Source organism: Arvicanthis niloticus, chromosome 15 (assembly GCF_011762505.2).
Source record: "Arvicanthis niloticus isolate mArvNil1 chromosome 15, mArvNil1.pat.X, whole genome shotgun sequence".
In the NCBI taxonomy this organism is placed as follows: domain Eukaryota; kingdom Metazoa; phylum Chordata; class Mammalia; order Rodentia; family Muridae; genus Arvicanthis; species Arvicanthis niloticus.
The window spans coordinates 6031475-6038486 of NC_047672.1; the positions used below are offsets into that span (position 1 = coordinate 6031475).

At 39.5% G+C, this 7012-nt stretch overlaps 2 pseudogenes; both read right to left on the reverse strand.

The window, feature by feature from the left end:
- Positions 1-2701: 2701 nt before the first annotated feature.
- On the reverse strand, positions 2702-3796 carry LOC117720608 (sorting nexin-3 pseudogene; annotated as a pseudogene).
- A 1459-nt stretch (positions 3797-5255) lies between these two features.
- LOC117720607 (vomeronasal type-1 receptor 100-like) lies at positions 5256-6156 on the reverse strand (annotated as a pseudogene).
- Between the last annotated feature and the right edge of the window lie 856 nt (positions 6157-7012).

Below are 7012 nucleotides of genomic sequence, written 5' to 3' on the forward strand. Positions count from 1 at the left end.
GTCCTTGGCCAATGTCATATTCCTGCCAATCTGCCCATTTCCTTGTCCTTGGCCCATGTCAGATTCTTGCCAAGCAGCCCCAAAGGTTCTTCACCTCACTCCCTTTTTTATTTTAATAACAAGACTGAGCCTGGCTTAGGTTGTTCTGACAAGAATCCTTTCCTTACCTTTTATGGAATATGCATTATCAAAAGCAATGCACTTCTGTCTTAGGTTGGTAAGGCTCTGTGCAGAATCTTACCATCCTTGGCTTGTCAGCCTGTTAATTTAATAACTCTGTCTGGGGATCCATTTTCAGATTTAAGCCATGTACTTTGGCTGCCAACATGTTGATGTTTTTAAAGACAAGCTTTAACATGATGGGCAGGAATAAAAGTATTCCCAGGACAAAAAGGGCTAGCATGATCAAACTATATATGCCATTCTTGAAGCTTGACCAAAATAGAAATTCTGACCTCAGGCCATGGGTGATTTTATCAGTAATATCTATAGTATCAAGGCTCAGCAGAGCAGCATTCTTGAAGTTCATAAGATCACTATGTAATGTTAAAGCATCCAGAGAGGTGTTAGAATTATGCCAAATACACTGCAAGTGTCTTTAAACTTTCTTCGAATTATAATGACTACCACTGTAAATTTAAGAACTAACACAAATCCAACGGTATTTGTCATGACACTCTAGATGGTTCCTAATCCTTAAATTCTGAACCTCCTTCCAATAATTTGAAGAGGATAAAGAGCATCAATTTATTCTTCCCAATGCCTATCTAAATTCTCTTGTATATTCAACACACTAGTAAAAAATTTTTTGCTAAATGATTAACAAAAGTAGTTGTCTTGTGTTACAGGAATTGCAGAAGCAGTGGTGCTAGCAATTAATGTAATTAAAGCTGTTATACCAGCAATAATCAAGTCCACTCCCCTCTTGCTTCTGCTTAAAGCCTGACTCATTTCCTCCAGTACTTGTGAGCTATTTTTAGAATAGCAAGGTTCTGTGATACTCAGGTCACTAAAACAAAAGCTGGTTGATAGACTTCTGTAACTGACATGCCAGATTTCAAAACACAAACATAATTAGAAGTTGTACAATCAATGAAACTTACAGTAAATACTGTAGAAGAAAGAAAAGTATTTTTAACTTGACAACAAAAAGAACCTTAACACATGTGCTTGAAAGAGGTAAAAAAATTGTAAACCGTCCACAGATGATGACAAAAGTGCAGATCAGCTTGTTCTGTGGTCTGGGTCTCAGGAAATTAGTTATCCACAAGACAAATTAGATAAGATTCGGAGCCAGGAGTCCAGAGCTAGGAGTTCAGGTCAGCGTGTTTGTGCACTCTGGGTTCCGGGAACTGGACTGACTACAGAATAAATTGAATAGGGTTTGATTCTTAAAAGAAAAAAGGCTTATATAAGATATTTCTCCAGGACTGTTTCTTGAACCTGTCACAGAAGCTGAACACTGGACAGGTACTTTCTGTAGATACTTAATCATGATTCCCCCCTCATCTCCCCTGAGTTGTGCTTTTGCCTTTTAAAAACTCTACTCTTTTCCGATTCTGGGTCGTACTTTATTGCTTGCCTCTGCGTAGGACAGGCTAGAAGTGCAACCTCAATGCATCGATCGAAATATACCTCTTGCTGTTGCATCAAGTTCAGTGTCTTGTGAATTACTGGGGTGGCCATGAATTCCCGAGGGTTGAGAGGGAGGGAGTTCCTCCCTTTCTGGTGGACCTTACATGCTAACACCGTTTAAAATCCAGATCCTACCCCAACTTTATCTCTTGCTAACATAACATCATAGAGAACTGCAGCTAATTTTCATATATGTCTCTGGAATTGTCCAGAATCAGACTTCCAAATGCAGACTGTTATTTCCAATATTGGATTGATTTCTAGTGATTGAGTCTGAATAACTGGTCACATTAACAACAATACAAGAGTCATTATAACTTCTCTTTTTGATTTTCTGTTCCACAAGGTCTAAAAACTTGAGGTAAGGTAGCTTGTTCCATCAGGGGTATAGGTAAGCAGTGATGGGTCAGGAACATATGTCCAATACTGCTTCCCAGTCACATTGTCAGGGCACTCAGCAAGCTCACAGGTCAGCATCATTCTTTGTCCTGGCATCAGCATGTCTCACCAATCACTCTGGCAGCCACCATGCTGCAAAAACCCTATGAACATGTATATGTCAGGCTCTGGCAATGTCTCTCAGGAGACAGATATATTAGGCTCCTATCAGCATGCACTTCCGGGCATCCACAACAGTGTTTGCATATGGTGATTGCAGCTGGGAGGGATCTCCAGGTGGGGTGGTCTCTGGCTGGTCTCTCCTCCAGTTTCTGCCCCACACATTGTCTCATTTTCTCCTGTGAGTATTTTGTTACTCCATCTAAGAAGGGCCAAAGCACTCACACTTTGGTCTTTCTTTTTCTTGGGTTTCATGTGGTCTGTGAGTTATGTCTTGGGTATTGTGAGATTTTGGGCTAATATCCACTTATTAATGAGTGCATACCATGTGTGTTTTTTTTTTTTTTTTTTTTTTTTTTTGCATTTCAACTTTTATTTGAAAACAACTTAAATTTTAGACAAATGATTTTAGTATATAAATTTGATTTTGTTTTTATACAGAATATAAAGATTTCCCTCATTAATCTTTCATGTGAAGGGGATTACAGGCCAGAAGGAAGACACCACGTTCTGCACACAAAGTTCACCTCCTATGTGTGGCACTGGAGACAAATGGTGTCGTGCTCCTGCACATAAATTAGGACCAAGTGGTGACATCACACATCAAGGGGTGGGGGAGAAATACTCTAGTCAATCAGATTCAAGAAGCAAACAGACACAGGAACTGTAAGTGAGAGCAAGTCGGCAGCTTTAGTCAGGACACTGCAGGTTCTAGGGGCTGGGAGGCTACCGTGCGCGCACAGACACCGCGGGAAGAGCTACTCAGAAAGAAGGCTGGAGCGAGGGAGTTTTCACTAAAGCAAATTAACATCTTGTCAACTGCCAAAACAAAGAGAATGGAAGGGAGCGTGGAAGTGTTAGGATACCCAGGCGTGTTATACCAGTGACTGGGCAGCATGCTAAGTTAGTTACAACTTCTTCATTGGTGTGGGTGAATCACCGATGGTCTCAGGTTTTGCTTCTTCTTGCTAAACTCAGGCATGTCTTATTTTAGATGGAGTATAGCTTTTATCTATAATTTCATCCTGTAAAAACATGTGAAGACAACGTTCATTCTGGGCCAGAGGATGACCGGCGACCTTGTTTATGAACTGTTCCAGCCCTTGCTTCCTTTCCTCGATGAAATTGTCATCAAATATTCCATCGTCTCCTCTAAAAGGAAGCTGCCGCAAAAATGCTTTCCCAGGGAGCGGGGAACCACAACCTTGCTCTCTCTCTCTAGTTCGCTTCGAAGCCACTCAAAGTCACTGTATCTTCTTCTAACAGTAGTTTCCTTCAGCTTGAAAATAGGAAGATTTGTCTTGACCCTGATCTCGTAGGTGGTGAAGCGGCCGACCCCCACGGTCTGCGGGTTGCTCACGTCGATCTCTCTCGAGGAAGTTGCTGGGCGGCCCGTAGGCGTCATTCAGGTTCTGCGGCTTGGTGATGAGCTGCCGGGTGTCCGCTACGGTCTCCGCCATTTCGCTATGCCCGCGGCAGCCGCGGGCTTCTCTCTACCGCCGCCTCCTTCCGCCAACGCCGCCGCCGCCAACGCCGCCGCCGCCGCCCGCCGCGGGGACTCCCGGCTCCCGCGCAGCGATCGGAGGCGAACGAGCACGTAGGGCGGGTGGGCGTTCGCTCCACGCGAAGCTCCCGTGTGTTCTTTTTTGATTGGGTTATCTCACTAAGGATAATATTTTCTACTTCCATCCCATGCTCATGGATTGTCAGGATTAATATAGTAAAAACGGCCATCTTGCAAAGAGCAATCTACAGATTTAATGCAATCTCCATCAAAATTCCTACTCAATTCTTCACAGAGATAGTAAGAGCAATTCTCAAATTCATTTGGAATAAAAAAAAAAAAAACCAGGATAGTGAAAAATATTCTCAACAATAAAAGAACATCTGGGGGGAATCACCATCCATGACCTCAAGCTGTACTACAGAGTAGTGATAAAAACTGCATAATATTGGTACTGAGATAGGCAAGAAGATCAATGGAATTGAATCAAAGACCCAGAAATGAACCCACATACCTATAGTAACTTGATCTTTATAAAGGGAGCTAAAACCATTCAGTTGGGAAAAACAGCATTTTCAACAGGTGGTGGTGCTGGTTGAACTGGAGGTCAGCATGCAGGAAAATGCAAATTGATCCATTCTTATCTCCTTGTACAAAACTCAAATCCAAGTGGATCAATGACCTCCATGTAAAACAGGACACACTGAAACTAATAGAAGAGAAAATGGGAAAGAACCTTGAACATGTTGGCACAGGGGAAAAGTTCCTGAACAGGCTAATATTCAAAATTTACAAAGAACTCAAGAAATTAGACTCCAGACAATCAAATAACCCTATTAAAAATGGGGTACAGAGCTCCACAAAGAATTTTTAACCGAGAAATTTCAAGTGGCCATGAAGCACCTAAAGAAATGTTAAGCATCTTTAGTCATCAAGGAAATGTAAAATCAAAACAAGCCTGAGATTCCACCTCACACCAGTCAGAATGGCTAAGATTAAAAACTCAGATGACAGCAGATGTTGGTGAAAACATGGAGAAAGATAAATAAACTTTATTAATGAATGTAGATTAAAATGGCTTCAATGACAATTCTTACAAAGTAACTATCAGAGAGGAGCTTCTTTTGAATAACCTCAGTATCAAGGACTCTTTTACAATAAAGTAAAAAGAGAAAAGAGAATTCATGTGGAAAGAGCAATGTATGCTGTACAATGAACGTAAGAAGTGTATATGACTTGGCATCAGTAATGTCAAAAGAATATATGTATGTAATTCCACAAACTTTATTTGAATCATATGAAGAATGTCACTTTTCTACTTAAACAATTGAAGCTTAAGAAGAATTTGTAATCTAGAAAAAGCATAGTTTCTGGGGCTACATCAGCATAGCACCTATAGTCATTTAAAATTGCAGGTCCAGGTGAACCTATGATCTCTCCTGACCTCTGTGAATAGCAGGAATGCACACATGCATACATGCTGGTATGAAACTAGTACATATAAATAGAAATAAGTGATTCATTATTAGAGGAGAGAAATAATCATATTTTAAAAAATCTAGTGGCACTTGGAGTACAAGTTTTTCCAAACGCTGATTATTCTCTTATCAGAACTGATTTGTACCAAAGAAGCAATTGTGGGATAGGCATACATCACAAACTGCTGAATAGTCAGGATGATTGGGTCATACATCCATAACAGGATTGAGGTGAATGAGATGATGAAGTCCACCCAGTACATGACCACAAAGAAAACCACTAGCACCAAGATGGTCTGAGTGGCTCTTTTTTCAGGGGAAGCTTTCATGTGGCTGATGCTATGAAGATGCTTGCATTGCCTCTGATGTCTGCACAAGATAATCACCATGTATGCACTTGTGGTCAGCATGACTCCTACAAGACATATATCTCTGGACATTGTCACTGTTAAAATAAATCCCCTGATGATGTAGTTCATTGGGGAGAGTGAGCAGGATTTAGTGACCTTCATCTGGTGGGTCTCACTCACATTGGTAAAACCAGCAACATAGAAGATCCACCTACTACTGAATGACAAATTGAAAGACCAAAGACAGAAAAAAGCATAGATGATGTGTTTTTTTTACTTTATTTTTAAATTTTGCCAGCAATGAGGTACTGGGACTGATTGTGACAGCCTGGAACACACTCAGGAGGCAGGTGATACAGATAGAGAGACCTCTCATCACCCTGTTTGTGTAAAAAGTTGTCTTACATTTGAAGTCATTCCCAAATTTTAGTGAGTCTAATATGTCCGCAAGCAAAGTTTCTCCTCCAGTGAGGATCATCACTATATGAACGAAGGTCAGTTGACAGGAGATCAGATCCGTGGGCTTAAATCTGTCTCCCAGAATTATGAAAGTATAGAAAAAAAGGAGAAACATATTTGGTAGGAGTGCAAGTCCAGCTTGGATATAAAGGGCATTCTCTAATGAGGACATAAGTGGAGAGTATATTCATCTTAAGAGCATAGTTGTGTATTTTACACATCTGGATATCTGGAAAAAAACAGTGTATTCATGAAACATGTGATTCACTGGACAGTGTGTCTATATTATTATTCTATTTTCTCTACTAATTTTTTATTAACTTGTCTCTTCAACTTCTGATATTCTAGAATGTACACAGCCTACATTTCTATATAGCATCCATGTGTTTCCTGGGTGTGAATATTATAGATAACAAATGCCTTCACAGTCATATCTGTACAGAATGAACACTGTGTCTCATGAACCTTAGTCTAACGTCTTAGAAATCCAAATATTGATTTCAATTGTCTCAATTTAGAGTTAATACCTAAAACAGTAGTGATGAATAGAGAATATTAATCATATCGATGTAACTGAACAAAATGACAAAAGTAATCCAAAATGCCAGGCAATTCTGTCTCATATTCCATAATTTTACTGTTTTATATGTATTTTGACTCATAATTCTAATGAAATAACAGAAGTAATTCATGGTTATCTTACTATTTTAATTACCAAAAGGTCTATCTCAATTAATCTTTCTAAAATGTTTTTTGTCTTTATGAAATTTTAAATCTTCAGAATCTAGAATTAAAGACTCAGATATATTGGAAGACCAGTAGAATACTTTCCAAATTATGTAAGTATTATAGTTATAAATGGTCCTAGATGGTTTCCAATTCACTTACAATTACATTAAAACTTTTTGTTAACTCCAATTAAGGATTAACGAACTACTCACAGCTATCAAGACAAACACTACTCTTCTTTCCTTTTTGTAGGGGGAGAAAAGTAAATCACTAATAATATGATTCCTTATGCTTTTTCT